This window comes from Xyrauchen texanus, chromosome 6 (assembly GCF_025860055.1).
Source record: "Xyrauchen texanus isolate HMW12.3.18 chromosome 6, RBS_HiC_50CHRs, whole genome shotgun sequence".
Taxonomy (NCBI): Eukaryota; Metazoa; Chordata; class Actinopteri; order Cypriniformes; family Catostomidae; genus Xyrauchen; species Xyrauchen texanus.
This window is the reverse complement of record NC_068281.1, coordinates 2,105,174-2,124,080: the sequence shown is the minus strand read 5'-3', so window position 1 is coordinate 2,124,080 and position 18,907 is coordinate 2,105,174. Positions and strand designations below refer to the sequence as shown.

General features: G+C 41.9%; 1 long non-coding RNA gene across 1 annotated transcript in view; it reads left to right on the top strand.

Annotated features, from left to right (window-relative positions):
* The first annotated feature begins 18,703 nt into the window (after positions 1–18,703).
* LOC127645839 (uncharacterized) overlaps positions 18,704–18,907 on the top strand; it is a 50,537-nt gene continuing 50,333 nt past the window's right edge. Inside the window, exon 1 of the long non-coding RNA XR_007970812.1 lies at positions 18,704–18,893. This is a non-coding gene — a long non-coding RNA (uncharacterized LOC127645839). The remainder of the gene's footprint in view (positions 18,894–18,907) is intronic.

Here is an 18,907-nt window from a genome sequence, read left to right as displayed (position 1 = left end):
GGTTTGGTGCAGTACCGCTTTTAACCACAAGGAGGAGTACATGAACGTGTTTCACCACTGAGAGGAGCGAAGTTGTTATTGTGGTATCCATTTGAATGAAACATTGACTTATTTTACAACAATAGCCGTTGAAGATTTAACTTTTGTATATTTTTGAAGATTGAACTTCGAAAAACAAAATATTTTTGAGGATTGAGCGCTATTGAAATGTATTATTGTGGAGGCTGAAATTTTAGCAAACACATTTTCACTGAACGTTGAACTCTGAAGTGAGAATATATATATTTTTTCTTCCTCAAAGTGCTTTCTGAAGTTATAAAACAACAACATTACATATCAAGAAAAGGAGAGATTTTTTTTATTTTATTTGGGTAATCCTTTTTATTCATCATTGCTATTGTCAATATTGAACAGGGAGTCAGGGAACAGTTTTGGAAGAGTTAGAGGTGGTTATACTCCTGTCACATCTACTCCATAGTCTGCCTTCGAGATGGTACAAGATGTAAATGACAATTCAAGTCCTCCTCAAACCCAGTTCAGTGAAGGTGGACTGAAACAACCAAGTTTTAGAGAAGGGAATGAGTCGATGGAATTAATAGTGGGGATGGTAGAACGAATGGGACGCTCTATTGGGGCGAGCATAACTTCCTGTTTAGAGTCTAAAGTGTGTAGTTCACTTAATGTAGACTCGTCTGTCTTAAACAGAGTTCTAAAATCAAGCTGAGCCATATACAATACATGAGTGGGAAGCCAAAGTGTTGTCCTATTTGCCCAAAACAGGGATGCCAATGGAAGAACAAGCTGATGAAGTCATGAGTGGGCTAATGGGGCGGGCACTGGAAGTTGTGAGGGTGGGCTTGCATAGTACCCCTCTATTGATTTGTGCAAAGGTCCGAGTCCTATTTTTGATTTGTTGAAACAACATTTCAGTGACAGCTTTTTCTAGCATGCCATTAGCTAATTTTTGTGGCACCCTTCCACATGCTGGTGAGATCCCCTTTAATTATTGGCTGAGGCTAAATAGGGCCATGGACATGGCTGAGGACTGTTTAAAGAGACAGGACAAGAAAATTGACGACCAGTCCCGTGAGCTCACCGTAATGTTTATCAGACATTGTCCTGATCCAGAGCGTTCCCTAATTTTCAAGTGCAGACCTGTGCAGTGGCGCAGATAGGATTTTTTAACTGGGGGGGACCAAGCTGTCAGCAAATGATTTAAACTCAATTCGTTATTTTGCGTAATTTGGGCTTTAACTAGTGCTCAAGTAGTTACGTTGCCTAATTCGGGCTAATGATTTGCACTAAAAAGCCATTGGGGGATTCTTATTTGAAATCATGGATAAACAACAATGAACAAAGGTAAACTAAGGCCTACCTGATCACCACTAGCAATGCATGATCAGACTGTTATTTGACTAGTATGCCAATCAACTACCAAAACTTCTCATACCATGATTTTTGGAATGTCAGTGTCCGGTCTTTCATCACTTGCTTTTGCAAAACTTTAGGGTCAGGTTGATTTGGCTTTGTATATGTCATTATCATGTCAACATCCTCTCCCTCTGTGTTGCCTCCTGCCCCTCCTTGTTGTTCTGTCCCTGCTTCTTCTGTCTGTAATTCTACTGTCTCTCCTTCCTCATGCTGTCTTTTTCTACTGTGGCTGCCCTCCTGCAGATCCTCACTTGACTGACTAGGGTCTGCCTCACTGTCATCAGAAATTGCCTGCAGGCCAGGAGGATAACATTTTAAATCTTATAATTTCAGTTAACCCTCTATACCGCTATAGAATTTCACAACAATGTGAAATACAACATATTCCTGAGAATTAATGGCTAAAACTACTATTTCAAATGTCTAAGAATAACTCAAAATTTTAAATTTAAGTGTTAATTACAAGTTTTTGCAATTTATAGATTAGAAATATCTTTCAAATGATGTATGACATATTAAGAAATGTTTTTCATAGCCCATAATTTAAGAATCTATATCCTCCGTTGCTCTGTACAATAAAACAAAACATGATTTCCTGCTATAAGAGGATGTCAAAGGTTTAGGCCTTTATTTGTTGTTTGCATAAACCTTGCACCACACAAATTTACTTATTATAATTATTTTTATAGTGGCTTACACACGACAGTGAACATACCTCAGTCAATTTATACAGTACAATGGGTTAAATGATAAGATAAAATATTATTTCCTGACGACGATAAATTGTTTGATTTATCCAACCATTCTTTTTATGTTCATTCATTATTTGCCTCTGTCCACTCACCTAAATGCATAGTTATGGTCTCCACATTTTGCTGTGTTTGCTAAGTGCAAAAGCCTTTTTGCCATTGTTGTCAGACTAGCTATTCCCCTTAACAAATCTAATCTGCCACATCTGGGAAAGTCAACAGCCATAGGATACTTACATTGTTTGGTTTTTGAAAAAACGAGGTGATTGTTTTTTGTCTCTTCATTGCCTTTATGTGGCATTTACAGTCGATTTTTCTCAGTTCAGAAAATCACCGACTCAGCTCAGTCATAGATGGTAGATGATCACTATGGTTACCGGTCCGCTCCTACAGGCACGATTGAGGCAGCTACCTCCTCATAGGACCCCGGAACGTCACTCAGGAGTCGTAGCACACACACAGATAGAGTGTAAACGTCGGTGGCATGATGGCATCGTGTGTTTATTGACAACAGAACAGCATGTAGTGAGAATGTGGATACAAAGTAATGGTGACCGCCGACCGGTGTAGATTATTATTGTGTGTCAGCCTGCGTCTGTCCCGACCCGATTCTGAAGCAGCGGCGGGCCGTAATCCTCTGTTTTACCAACACATTCTCACACCCAACTCATCACATATGGATGCTTCGCCAGGACCCCTTGGCGTCACTTATTGACGCACTGGGTATACCTTTGGCATCATTTTTCAACGTGCAGGGTAGTCCGATAGACTTCTAGTTGTTAAACTCACCGATGAATGCGGTTAAACTCACCGATGAATGCGGTTGCCTATGAACGCGCTAAACCTTTGTTGAGAGGGCACTTTGATATCAGATTGTGAGGGTTTTTAAACATAAAAAAACTGTTGGAGGGCCAGATAAAGATGATCTGGGGGCCACCATTATACTAGCCCTGCCATAGATCATTTATTGTAGCCTATTCCTTTTTATTTTTATTTATTGCAGTCTCGACTCTCGACCCATTCGCAGCCCAAGACGTCAAATTTCAACGCTACAGGCTCCGGTTCTATTGGACTACCCTGCACGTTGAAAAATGACGCCAAAGGTATACCCAGTGCGTCAATAAGTGACGCCAAGGGGTCCTCGCCACGCATCCATATGTGACGAGTTGGGTGTGACAATGTGTTGCGATTTTTGTCGCCTTTCGTAGGGATAGTGAGGGCGGGGGACGAATCGGGTCACTATGAATCTGGGGGGGTCATGTCCCCCCCGTCCCTAGTGCCATCTGCGCCCCTGGACCTGTGGGACAATGGACAGCAGCTGATGTTCATGCACGGTTGGAAGAGTATGGTAGAGAGAAGCGAGGTATCTCTATGCCTATAGTGTCCCCAGTCATTACTCTTCTGAAACAGGAGGTTGCTGTTCAGCCTACTGATACAAGGAATCTGTTTTATCCCAAACTCAGATTAAAGAGCCCATGGAACGAACCTTAGCAATGTTGGAACGTGTCTCGGAGCATTGACAATCAAGAAATCAGTCTGGGACAGTGCAACATCAGTTTAAGTTGCAGAGAAATAGAGTGAGGCCTACTCTACCATGTGAGATGTTGGCCACACCACCCATTTTCACTGCAGAGCAAATCACTTGTGTTTTCTTTGTTACAAAGCTGGTCATGCATGTGCAGAGTGTCCTAAAGCCAAAGCTTGCACAGCTGTCAATATGATACCCGAGTCTGATGCTGTTCCACGTACGGGAAACGACTAGGCCTGCATGTGGAGGGGCGAGTGCAAGGCCAAATGATGATCCCCCATCATTGATAGATTATGATCTGGAATCGGTATATAAAAGTGTATGTGGAGAGTATAGTTCTGAATGTACAGTTGTCTTGCAAAACACACAAAAATGTCAGCCATATAGTGACCTGTTCTACACCACAGTGACTACCGGTGGAAAAGTTGAGGCAAAAGCAATGCTCGACAGTGGGTCAATGGCTTGCACCATGAGCCCCATGATCTTATAAGTGCACTTAATAAGTGCACTGTAAGTCACTTTGGATGAAAGCGTCTGCCAAATGCATAAATGTAAATGTAATTGATCTGCTAGCCAATGTGGAGAGATGGAAAAACAGTACTGTCCCTGACTTAGTAGGAACTGTAAAGATCAAAAAGGCAGTGTCACTCAAGCCAATGAGTGAAACTTTAGTCTGGGGGAAACTGGAAAGCAATCATGACATCTCAGCTGGCAGCGCAGAATGAATGAAAAACAGTCATTTGGATACGCAAAGATGGATGGGTTCTGCTTAAAGTGATAAACCCTTCTGAGAAAGTAGTGACTTTGAAAAGAAATTCTAAGCTTGCTTATGCTTTTCCTTGCATGGCCTTAGAGGATTTTGACTGTTCTGAATTTTCTGATGGTCGGTTATTTGATTTAGAACAAAAAGTCCAGAGAACAGCTGATGTTTTATCTGACAAACAGGATGAGATGAGCTTAACAGACACTCCAAGCACACCAGTCGACTCTGAAATGAACGATTCATGTGCTGCTGATGACACGGCAGTCTTACGTGACTAGGGGAGTGGTGGTGGTGTAGTGGTCTAAGCACATAACTGGTAATCTGGTAATCAGAAGGATGCTGGTTCAAGCCCCACAGCCACCACCATTGTGTCCTTGAGCAAGGCACTTAACTCCAGTTTGCTCCAGGGGGATTGTCCTTGTAATAAGGGCACTGTAAGTCGCTTTGTTAAAAGCGTCTGCCAAATGCATAAATGTAAAATGTAAATGTCACTTAGGCTTAGATGACTTGGATGTGGAGTCTTGTGACGTGTCTGCTGACTGCAAAACAAAACCTATTCAGCTTATTTTGCAGTACCATTCTATCTTTTCCAGACACAAGTTGGACTGTGGAAAGGCAACAGGCTTTGTTCATCGACAAGCCCTTTTGATTGCCGTATCGACGCCTTGTTCCAAATCAGTATGACAAACTTCGGCAAGCTTTGAATGAGATGGAGGACCATGAGATCATACGAAAGTCTAATAGTGAGTTTGCATCGCCTCTTGTTTTAATTTGGAAGAAGTCAGGGGATTTGAGAATATGCACAGACTTTCGTTGGATTAATGCTCGTACAATCAAAGATGCTCACCCGCTTCCCCATCAGACAGATGCTCTTGCTGCATTGGGTGGAAATGCTTACTTCTCGACCATGGACCTCACTTCCGGTTACTTATGCATTTGGCAGATGCTTTTATCCAAAGTGACTTACAGTGCACTTATTACAGGGACAATCCCCCTGGAGCAACCTGGAGTTAAGTGCCTTGTTCAAGGACACAATGGTGGTGGCCGTGGGGATCGAACCAGTGACTGATTACCAGGTATGTGCTTTAGCCCACTACGCCACCACCACTCCTGCATGAAGATGACCGAAAGTACACAGCGTTTACATCTGTCTGCTTCAGATTGGACTGAGGAGTGTAGTTGAGCTTTTGTACAATTGAAGCAAGCCTTACTTGAAAAAGTCATGTTGGCCCACCCAAATTTTGATGGGCCATTTTTGCTTTCATGGGATGCTTCAGTAATGAGCTCGGGGCAGTTTTGTCCCAGGTTCAGGCTGGTGGAACAATGGCTAGACCTATTGCTTTTGCAAGCAAGTCACTTACCTATACTCAGTCACGATACCCTGCGCACAGATTGGAGTTTTTCGCCATGAAATGGGCTATCTGGCAATAAATTCCATCATTGGCTTAGGGGTCAGGAATTTACAGTTTGGACAGACAACAACCCGTTAACATACATTCTGTCCAAAGCTAAACTGGATGCTTGTGAACACAGATGGGTTGCTAAACTAGCACCTTACCAGTTCGACATTAAGTACATCCCAGGTTAAAAAAAAACGTTGTTGCTGATGCCCTGAGCCGAGAGCCCTTTGTCCACCCTAGCATACTCCATCGTTTGACGAGAGTCCCTTATGATAAATTGCTGGCAGAAGCTGCAGCTGTGCGCACAGACTGTGTCCAAGATGTTTTTCGTTGGTCTACTTTTGATACTGGAGAAGTGGCTGTTGCCTGCCATACAGCTAAAGTTTCCTTACCTGGTATGATGTTAAAGCAGGAAGTGGAAGCTGTTCTGCACTCATGTAGGCATAGTGATATAAGTATCAAGTCACATGCCTTGTTGGTGCCTCACCTTCCACAAGCAATCTTTTGTTGAGAGAGGACGGAGACCAAATAGGAGGGAATGATTGAATGAGCCAACAGCTGTTCTGAAACGTATGTGTTATGAATGCAGGAGGAGGCAGACAAGGGGTTGGATCTATGTGCGGTTTTTATTAAACAACGGTGAGGGTAAACAGACAGCAACAAAGGAAATAACCACGATGGGTAAAACAAAACTAAAACAGGAGAACATCGAAGGAACATGGAAACTGGATGAATACAACAAGACAGGCAGGCAGGGCAGGGCAGGCAAGACAACAGGCATCAACAAACACCAGAAAAGAGGGAACAAGAACATTCAACGAACGACAAGGAGTGGAGAATAAACAGGGTTTATATACACAGACACAGGAGGATCACAAACGACAAACAGGTGCGAACAATGACACAATGATGGCAGTGATGAGATCCGGGAATTGTGGGAAGTGTAGTTTTTAGACAAAGACAAGTGAAACACGGGGCAGACAACAACGGAATCGTGACAGTATGAAACACTGCGGAAAATTAGTGATGAAGAATGGTGTGTTGTACAGGGTTTCAAAGAATAGTTTCACCAAGAGAAAAACTTACCTGTATGTTGTGCCAGACACAGTGAAAATCATGGTGTTGAAAGGCGTTCATGATCAAGCAGGACACCAAGGTCAAAAGTGGACTCTGTATCTTTCTCGGTAGAAGTTCTACTGGCAAGGTTTAGAGAAGGATGTGAGGGAGTATGTGAGGTGTTGCAGTCAGTGTGTATTCAGCAAGACACCAGAGCCTGAGGGTCGGGCTCCTTTAGAGAACATCATTACCAGTGAGCCACTCAAACTAGTGTGCATAGACTTTTGGTCAGCGGAGGACTCAGCCAACAGGTCTGTGGATGTTCTTGTTACATTTACATTTGCATTTATGCATTTGGCAGATGCTTTTATCCAAAGTGACTTACAGTGCACTTATTAAAGGGACAATCCCCCCGGAGCAATCTGGAGTTAAGTGCCTTGCTCAAGGACACAATGGTGGTGGCTGTGGGGATCGAACCAGTGACCTTCTGATTACTGTATTACCAGTTATGTGCTTTAGACCACTTCACCATCACCACTCCACTCTTGTTGTAACCGATCACTTCACAAAAATGGCTAATACCTTCTTGTGTCCAAATCAGTCTGCCAAAGCAGTGGCGCATCAACTGTGGCTTCCCAGGTCGTATTCACTCAGACAGATGAGCTAACTTTGAGAGTGCCCTGATCGCTGAGCTGTTGAATGTTGCTGGGGTACAAAAATCTAGAACAACTCCCTATCATCCAATTGGTAATGGAGCCTGTGAGAGGATGAAGAGGACACTAGGAAATCTGATATGTGCTCTGCCGGCAAAGACCAAACACAAATGGCCGCAAATGCTCAAGTCTCTAACTTTTGCTTACAATTGCACCATCCACGAAACAAATGGTTATGCCCCATTCCTGCTGATGTTTGGTAGGATTCCGCGGCTGCCCATTGACCTGGTATTTGAAACTGTTCTAGACAATCCTGATGTTGTGAACTATGACAGTTATGTCCAGGCTCTTCGCAGTGATATGAAAGAAGCCATGCATGTTGCAAAGGCTCGCGTCCTGGAGACGGTGTGCAATGGCTTAAACTATCTGTGTCACGCATTGGTCAATAACAACATTGTATTTCATTGCTCCCTTCACAAAGTGTGTTCCAAACAGCCACATAATGAGTCACTAGTGCCCTGCTCCCTCCTGAGTTCGCACTACATGGGCTCTGCCCGTCGGAGTGTGGAGGGCATAGGGATGCACACTTCCAATTGGAAATCGCCTAAAGTCATAGAAGCGACGAGAAAAGGCATGGTTGCTTCAGACAATCTACATTTTAACACACTATTGGTCAGGTTCAGGTTTGGGAGGTACTGCATTTTTTAATGATTAAAGCATTCATCTCAAATTCACCTTAAAGCCTCGTTTGAATATGAAACCGTTTTACTTGCTCACACTCACACACACACACACTCACAGAGATTCACACACTCACACACACACACACACACACACACACTCACAGAGATTCTCACACACACACACACACACACACAGAGACACACAGACACACGCACACAGACACACACACTCACACAGACACACACTCACAGAGACTCACACACACACACACACACACACACACACACAGACAGACAGACACTCACACACACAGACAGACAGACACTCACACACAAACACTCTCACACACACACACAGACAGACGCACTCACAGACACACACACACACTCCCACACACAGACAGACACACACACACACACAGACAGACACTCACACATGTACACAGACAGACAGACACTCACACACAAACACACACAGACAGACAGACACACACTCCCACATACAGACAGACACACATACACTCACACACACACAGACAGACAGACACTCACACACACACTCTCACACACACACATACACACACTCCCACACACAGACAGACAGACAGACACTCACACACAAAGACAGACAGACACACTCACAGACACACACAGACAGACATACACACAGACACACACTCCCACATACAGACAGACAGACACACACTCCCACACACAGACAGACAGACACACACTCCCACATACAGACAGACAGACACACACTCCCACACACAGACAGACAGACAGACAGACACACACTCCCACATACAGACAGACAGACACACACTCCCACATACAGACAGACAGACACACACTCCCACATACAGACAGACAGACACACACTCCCACACTCAGACAGACAGACACACAGACACACACAAAGACAGACAGACACACACAGACACACACAGACAGACATACACACAGACACACACTCCCACATACAGACAGACAGACACACACTCCCACACACAGACAGACAGACACACACTCCCACACACAGACAGACAGACACACAGACACACACTCCCACATACAGACAGACAGACACACACTCCCACATACAGACAGACAGACACACACTCCCACATACAGACAGACAGACACACACTCCCACATACAGACAGACAGACACACACTCCCACACTCAGACAGACAGACACACACTCCCACATACAGACAGACAGACACACACTCCCACATACAGACAGACAGACACACACTCCCACATACAGACAGACAGACACACACACCCACACTCAGACAGACAGACACACAGACACACACTCCCACATACAGACAGACAGACACACAATCCCACACACAGACAGACAGACAGACACACACTCCCACATACAAACAGACAGACACACACACACACACAGACAGACAGACACTCACACACAGACTGACAGACACACATACACTCACACACTCCCACAGACAGACAGACAGACACTCACACACATTTCAGAACTTTTGTGGAATGATGGACACTATATTTTCAGACAGTGTTTACTGCACAGTATGCAGTATGTAGTGAGCCAGTATTCCATTCAGAACACAGCCCAAGAGTCCATCAAGGCTTGACCTCTGACCCCGCAGATCAACAGGGCAACTGACCTGTGATTAGTGGTGTGATGTTCTCCTGTGAAGAGCTGTTGTTGGGTCACACCTCCTGCGGTGATGTCACTAATTAAGCATTGGTGCTTTTTTAAAGTGTGTGTAAACGACCGCTCTATAAACGCGACACACTCCGCTGGTTCATATGCCAGAAATATACTGTGACATCACACACTGTTTAAAAGGAGTAGGGGAAACAATAACTATTTCAATCTGCAATTTTGAAGATGTTTAGAAGAATATCTCAGCGCTGTAGGTCCTTATGATCCGAGCGTTCCCAGAGTTTCCCAACCAAATTAAACATATATTCAGACTGAGGTCAGGAGGTCACGGAGCCAGACATCATTCGGCAGCAGGACAATGCAGAGGGAAGTGAACGTGCCAGTTACAGGAGACGAGCGACTGAGCGCTCAATATGATAACTGTCTTTCCCACGATCAAGAATCACATCACAGCAGATGATACACAGCGACCCCACACGCAGCAGAGACCAACATTATGTGCTTTATTCAAACTGTTTGTATTTTTTTATTTATTTAATCTAACATTCATTTTAGTCTTTTATAAGAGACTTTGAGTTCAATCAGATTTCCATGTTGCAACTGCATCACAGCACATAAACATGTACAGCAAATACATTATCAACACTTACAGAGAGGAAACATGCATTAATGTGTGTGTGTGTGTGTGTGTGTGTGTGTGTGTGTGTGTGTGTGTGTGTGTGTGTGCATGTGAGTTTGTGTGTGTGTGCATGTGAGTTTGTGTGTGTGTGTGTGTGTGTGTTGCGTGTGAGTTTGTGTGTGTGTGTGTGTGTGTGTGCATGTGAGTTGTGTGTGTGTGTGTGTGTGTGTGCATGTGAGTTTGCGTGTGCATGTGAGTTTGTGTGTGTGTGTGTGTGCATGTGAGTTTGTGTGTGTGTGTGTGTGGTGTGCATGTGAGTTTGTGTGTGTGTGTGTGTGTGTGCATGTGAGTTTGTGTGTGTGTGCATGTGAGTTTGTGTGTGTGTGCATGTGAGTTTGTGTGTGTGCATGTGAGTTTGTGTGTGTGTGTGTACATGTGAGTTTGTGTGTGTGTGTGTGTGTGTGTGCATGTGAGTTTGTGTGTGTGTGCATGTGAGTTTGTGTGTGTGTGTGTGTGTGCATGTGAGTGTGTGTGTGTGCATGTGAGTTTGTGTGTGTGTGTGTGTGTGTGTGTGCATGTGAGTTTGTGTGTGTGTGTGTGTGTGTGTGTGTGTGTGTGCATGTGAGTTTGTGTGTGTTTGTGTGTGTGTGTGTGTTTGCATGTGAGTTTGTGTGTGTCTGTGTGTGTGTGTGTGTGTGTGTTAGTTCATCAATCACAACTCTCTCACACACACACACTCATTAACATATACGCATCATTTAATATTAATGAGTCAACAGGCTTGATGAAAGATGTGATATTAAACGAGTGAATCTCATGGACAGTGTCGAGGCCAAATATCACATCAAATTCACAATATGCAAATTAAACCATTAAACACCTTTACCACCCAAAAACTCTTATTGCTGTAAAGATTTCATATGAATTGTCTTTAACTACTACAGTTTGTACATTTGACACAATGCTGTTATTATGACAGTTCTGTAATATCTGTTCATTAATCAGATAAACTGTCTCAAGACTATGGATGGAAGGTAAATGAGCACCAGTGGTTGGTGTTGGTGGTCGGCTGTGAAGACTCAGACTTGAGCTTGAACTTGACCGTATGAATCGTCTGGAACACAGACATTAATGTGACCCCTGCTATTATGATGCATGAGTGAGTGTCACCCCTCATTAACATATTGCTCCGCCTGCGTTCAATTAAAAGACGAGAGCTGCGGGAAACACTGAGATTTGCTCGAGGACTCCAGACAGCTCACATCAGCTCCGTCAGACACCAGCACTCTGTGAGTTTATACGATCATGTTTGCATTAACGATGCTTTACTACACTGACATGTACATCTGCGGTTTAGGGAAATGAGTTTGTGTGTTAAACTAAAATGATTGTAAAATCTTGTCAGGTTTGTTTGACTTTAGTATCGTGGCAAATCTGAGGTGACTTTGAGACATTATTGAGATCACGTCTGAAACTCTAGAGGAGACACGTGTGAGGTCACTGACAAACATCAGACAAACATCAGACAAACATCAGGCAAACATCAGATGAACATCAGACAAACATCAGACAAACATCAGACAAACATCAGACGAACATCAGACGAACATCTGACAAACATCAGACAAACATCAGACAAACATCTGACGAACATCTGACGAACATCAGACAAACATCAGACAAACATCAGACGAACATCAGACAAACATCTGACGAACATCTGACGAACATCAGACAAACATCAGACAAACATCAGACAAACATCAGACGAACATCAGACGAACATCAGACGAACATCAGACGAACATCAGACGAACATCAGACAAACATCAGACAAACATCAGACCAACATCAGACGAACATCTGACAAACATCAGACCAACATCAGACGAACATCTGACAAACATCAGACCAACATCAGACGAACATCAGACAAACATCAGACGAACATCAGACGAACATCAGACAAACATCAGACAAACATCAGACGAACATCAGACGAACATCAGACAAACATCAGACAAACATCTGACAAACATCAGACCAACATCAGACAAACATCTGACAAACATCAGACCAACATCAGACGAACATCTGACAAACATCAGACCAACATCAGACGAACATCAGACAAACATCAGACGAACATCAGACGAACATCAGACAAACATCAGACAAACATCAGACGAACATCAGACGAACATCAGACAAACATCAGACAAACATCTGACAAACATCAGACCAACATCAGACGAACATCTGACCAACATCAGACGAACATCAGACGAACATCAGACGAACATCAGACGAACATCAGACGAACATCAGACAAACATCAGACAAACATCAGACGAACATCAGACAAACATCAGACAAACATCTGACAAACATCAGACCAACATCAGACAAACATCAGACAAACATCAGACAAACATCAGACAAACATCAGACGAGCTCCAGACTTTGGCAAAACTGAGATTTTAAAGAACTCTCATTGTGACATGAGAATTACTCCATTTATGTTTCAAAAGTTTTTGTTTATTATTTATTTATTATTTTTTTGGAAGTTTAAAATGATGGATAACAGCAAGTGTCTGTCTGTCTGCCTGTCTATCTGTCTGCCTATCTGTATGTCTATCAGTCTGTCTGTATGTCTGTCTGTCTATTTGTCTGTCTATATGTCTATCTATCTATCTGTCAGTCTCTCTGTCTATCTATCTATCTATCTATCTATCTATCTATCTATCTATCTATCTATCTATCTATCTGTCTGTCTATCTGCCTATCAAATCTGTCTGTCTATCTATCTGTCTGTCTCTCTGTCTATCTATCTATCTATCTATCTATCTATCTATCTATCTATCTATCTATCTATCTATCTATCTATCTATCTATCTATCTATCTATCTATCTATCTATTTATCTATCTGTCTGTCTATCATTCTATCTGTCTGTCTATCTATCTGTCTGTCTATCTATCTGTATGTCTGTCTGTCTATCTGTCTATCTGTCTGTCTATCATTCTATCTGTCTGTCTATCTGTCTGTCTATCTATCTGTCTGTCTGTCTATCATTCTATCAATCTGTCTGTCTGTCTATTGGTCTGTCTGTCTGTCTATCTGTCTGTCTATCTGTTTCTCTGTCTATCTATCTGTCTGTCTGTTTATCATTCTATCTATCTGTCTGTCTATCATTCTATCTGTCTGTCTGTCTATTGGTCTGTCTGTCTGTCTATCTATCTGTCTCTCTGTCTGTCTGTCTGTTTGTCTGTCTGTCTATCTGTCTCTCTGTCTGTCTGTCTGTCTGTCTGTCTATCTGTCTCTCTGTCTATCTATCTGTCTGTCTGTCTATCATTCTATCTGTCTGTCTGTCTGTCTGTCTATCATTCTATCTATCTATCTGTCTATCTGTCTGTCTGTCTATCATTCTATCTATCTGTCTGTCTATCTATCTGTCTGTCTGTCTGTCTGTCTGTATATCATTCTATCTGTCTGTCTATCTGTTTCTCTGTCTATCTATCTGTCTGTCTGTTTATCATTCTATCTATCTGTCTGTCTATCATTCTATCTGTCTGTCTGTCTATTGGTCTGTCTGTCTGTCTATCTGTCTCTCTGTCTGTCTGTCTGTCTGTCTGTCTGTCTATCTGTCTCTCTGTCTGTCTGTCTGTCTGTCTGTCTATCTGTCTCTCTGTCTATCTATCTGTCTGTCTGTCTATCATTCTATCTGTCTGTCTGTCTGTCTGTCTATCATTCTATCTATTCTATCTATCTATCTATCTATCTATCTATCTATCTATCTATCTATCTATCTATCTATCTGTCTATCTGTCTGTCTGTCTATCATTCTATCTATCTGTCTGTCTGTCTGTATATCTATCTGTCTGTCTGTATATCATTCTATCTATCTGTCTGTCTGTCTGTCTATCATTCTATCTATCTGTCTGTCTGTCTGTCTGTCTGTATATCATTCTATCTATCTGTCTGTCTGTCTGTCTGTCTGTCTGTCTATCATTCTATCTATCTGTCTGTCTATCTGTATATCATTCTATCTATCTGTCTGTCTGTCTGTCTATCATTCTATCTATCTGTCTGTCTATCTATCTGTCTGTGTGTCTGTCTAGCTCATATATGAACAGGAGAACGGTGTCATCCAGATTTGCAGGATATGTTTCATAAATGCTCACCTGTCTGTCTGTCTGTCTGTCTGTCTGTGTAAAGAGCAGTATCAGGTGCATATATACATTGTAATAATTTGAATCATGAGTTGTGATTGGTTACAATAATATGTGGAGTATCCAGTGTGCACTAATGAGTGAGTAGTGTGAATAGATGTTGTTGCTTTATGATGTTAAAATAATAATAACTCTCTAAAGGGCGAACATGAAAATTCAGACATCATTTACTCACCCTCAAGTTGTTCCAAACCTGTAAGACATTGATCTGTGTAGGACACAAAAGGTGATGTCAGACAGTTATCAGACTATCATCCAGCCTAACATGCGTATGGAACAACATGAGGGTGAGTAAATAATGACTGAATTTTCATGTTTGCCCTTTGTACACCAGGAGAGTTACTTCAGCAAACATGTGCCACTAACTTTCATAAAGCAACTAAATCCATTTCTGTTTTTTGGGATGATTTGTTTCTTTAATTCCACATGGGCTTGTTATTAGAATACACAGATTAAAAACAGGGAGTGGAGATTACAGGTGTTCAGATCTACACAGGGGAACATGAGAGGGGCGACCCTGCCGGTTAAACGGGTGTTTATTGTGATGTGTGTGTTTAAAGCTCAAATAGGATGCAGGTGTGTGTTATTTGCATTGTAATATTTCAGATTAATGTATGTGTGTGTGTGTGTGTGTGTGTGAGAGAGAGAGAGAGAAAAAGAGCGAGTGAGAGTGTGTGTGTGTGTGTGAGAGAGAAAGAGAGAGAGAGAGAGAAAAAGAGAGAGTGTGTGTGTGTGAGAGAGAGAAAAAGAGCGAGTGAGTGTGTGTGTGTGTGAGAGAGAGAAAAAAAGCGAGTGAGAGTGTGTGTGTGTGTGAGAGAGAAAGAGAGAGAGAGAGAGAGAGAAAAGAGAGAGTGTGTGTGTGTGTGTGAGTGCGAATGTGAATATATGTGTGTGTGTGTGAGAGAGAGAAAAAGAGTGTGTGAGAGTGTGTGTGTGTGAGAGAGAAAGCGAGAGAGAGAAAAAAAGAGAGTGTGTGTGTGTGTGTGTGAGAGAGAGAAAGAGAGAGAGAAAAAGAGAGAGTGTGTGTGTGTGTGTGAGAGAGAGAAAGAGAGAGAGAAAAAGAGAGAGTGTGTGTGTGTGTGTGAGTGTGAATGTGAATATATGCGTGTGTGTGTGTGTGAGAGAGAGAAAAAGAGTGAGTGAGAGTGTGTGTGTGAGAGAGAAAGAGAGAGAGAGAGAAAAAGAGTGTGTGTGTGTGTGTGAGTGTGAGAGAGAGAAAAAGAGTGAGTGAGAGTGTGTGTGTGAGAGAGAAAGAGAGAGAGAGAGAAAAAGAGTGTGTGTGTGTGTGTGAGTGTGTGAGAGAGAAAGAGAGAGAGAGAGAAAAAGAGAGTGTGTGTGTGAGTGTGAATGTGAATATATGCGTGTGTGTGTGTGTGTGAGAGAGAGAAAAAGAGTGAGTGAGAGTGTGTGTGTGTGAGAGAGAGAAAGAGAGAGAGAAAAAGAGAGAGTGTGTGTGTGTGTGAGAGAGAGAGAAAAAGAGTGAGTGAGAGTGTGTGTGTGTGAGAGAGAAAGAGAGAGAGAGAGAGAAAGAGAGTGTGTGTGTGAGTGTGAATGTGAATATATGCGTGTGTGTGTGTGTGTGAGAGAGAGAAAAAGAGTGAGTGAGAGTGTGTGTGTGTGAGAGAGAGAAAGAGAGAGAGAAAAAGAGAGAGTGTGTGTGTGTGTGAGAGAGAGAGAGAGAAAGAGAGTGAGTATGTGTGTGTGCGTGTGTTTAAATATATTATTTTTTGTTCTTTAGTCAATTTCAAATATTCAGAGGACAAAACATGATTATTAGCCCGTATTACTGGACATCGACTTATTTTTCATGTTGTATCATAAAAGGACGTGAAATAAAATAATTAATAATTCAAATAAATTCTCTCCTATTATGAAAAATAAATAATCGTCATGTCACTTTAATTTTTCGACCTTGTGATTTTTAAACAATCATCGAATTTTCAGATTCGAAAATAAAAGATTGAAGAATTCTGATTCACATTATGAAGATTTTTCGAACGAATTCAAACATTTGAAAATGGTAATGACGTCACGTCTCAATAACAACCCGCATAATGATAACTGACTTAATTATAGTCCTACAGTTTTATTTCTTTATATGCTCATATGTGTGTTTAAATGTCGAAACATTTTAGTTAAAAGGAGATTTATTATATTACTGGCGACCTGTTCAGGGTGTCACCCGCCTTTCGCCCGATGTTAGCTGGGATAGGCTCCAGCCCCCCACGACCCTGTACACAGGATAAGTGGTTGACGATGGATGGATGGAGATTTATTATGATCTTTTTCTTTTAACGGTAATAAATATGTTTAGTTATTAAAACATAATATCTTTAAAATATCGCAAAGACACAAACCCTGAAATGTATGACTTCTAAAAATGAGGTATAAAGATATATAACAATATTAATTAATAACAGCCCTCCCTAAGTCATTTAAATATAGGCTACAGCAGCCTATGACGTCACCGGTTTCACGGATTCTCTCTGTCTCTCATTCATTCTGCGTGTGTATTTTCAACACAATTTATCTGCTGATCCATTCTTAGACCTTCAGTTTGATTTCTGCACATCGCATTATGATATATATAATTATAAAATTACAAATCAATGCCGCGTGATTAAAAGCTGTGTTGGATGGACGTCCTGAAAGCAAAATAACTCTAAAATGAATCTAGAATATTAATTGAAAGCGCAACGTTATTTATTGGTTTATTTAATGACTTTTGTTAACCTTATTGACCGTTAGAATAGAATAGAACTAAACTGAAGAATGCACGTTTGCAGGCAATATTTGTTTAGATGACCCGCTGTCTTTGAAAATGGTCTTAAAATAAATAAAAAAAATGTTTTTTGTTTTACTATCCTAGTCTAAAATTACAGAAATAAAATCTCGATTAACTGTTGATTATCACGATAATAATCGCAAATAAACTGCAAAATTATAATCACAAATATAATGTAAAATTATTGCAATTAAATTGTTGAAGAAATTATTCTTAAAAAAATGTGCAAATCCTCAAACTTTTTTTTTTTGCATTGCTACATGTTATCTATTCTGTTGAATTCGTTGACATTTCATATAACACTGCAAATCGATTATATATTGATTTAATTTCTGTAATGCATCTGTCATGAGCGATTGCGCGCGCTGTTCGCGTTCACGTTATACAACCGGTTTGAATGCGGCGCGCGCAGAGTCTGAATCACACACGACACACCGACACCGACCAACCGGCGCTCGCGCTCATGCTGGTGGGTTATTCAACATCGGGAGTCATGCATCAGCTCGACACGTGTGTCCTTACACACATGACGCGTGCACGACTCTCTGTGTCATTCTATCAGCAGAAAATGGAAATGCGCGCAATTCTGTGTGCATCTGTGAGTTTCACTAACATGTTAGAGGTGTTTGGTCAATGCATCTGGTTTAAAAAGCTATTGCAATGGATTTGCAATGCATATTGTTGTAATGCATATGTTACTGTACACAGTTCAGGCAAAATCTGCAATATGGGCTTATATAGCGCACAGACGTGTGTTTTGAGGTCATAAAGTAATTGGGTTTGATTCCCAGGGAATGCATGAACTAAAATGTGTCACTGAATGCATGAAGTCTGTATAAGGTCAAAGGAAACAGTTCATAATGAAGAAAGCATTTAATAGCTAGTGCAATATGATGCATTCATTCATTACATGGCTTTAACAAACTACGGATCATACGAGAGTTGCATTGATTAATCGCACAGTATTCCCTGGCAACGCGCACAAACTACTATTTTCTACTGCAATGTTCATTATTTGCTGGGAATAGGTAGGTCGCTTTGTGCTGCCTGCTCTCTATTTCATCCTCTCGCGCTCAGTCCATCATTCTTTCAGCTCTCGCGCGCGGCGCTTGTTTGCAGACGGACGAACCCCGATAAAGGCTGTGAATGAATGAGAGGGAAGAGTCTCGTGCACGCAGAGCTTGAACAAAAACGAACGGACCTGAATGAAGGCACGCTTTGAGCAACGTTTAGATTTGTCCATGCACACAGTGTCAGGCTGCTGCAGAGATGCTCCTGTTCGAACTTTCCTCTGTCACTTTCATTTAAGGGGTTTGGGCTGAGGATATACGGTGAGCATTTATTA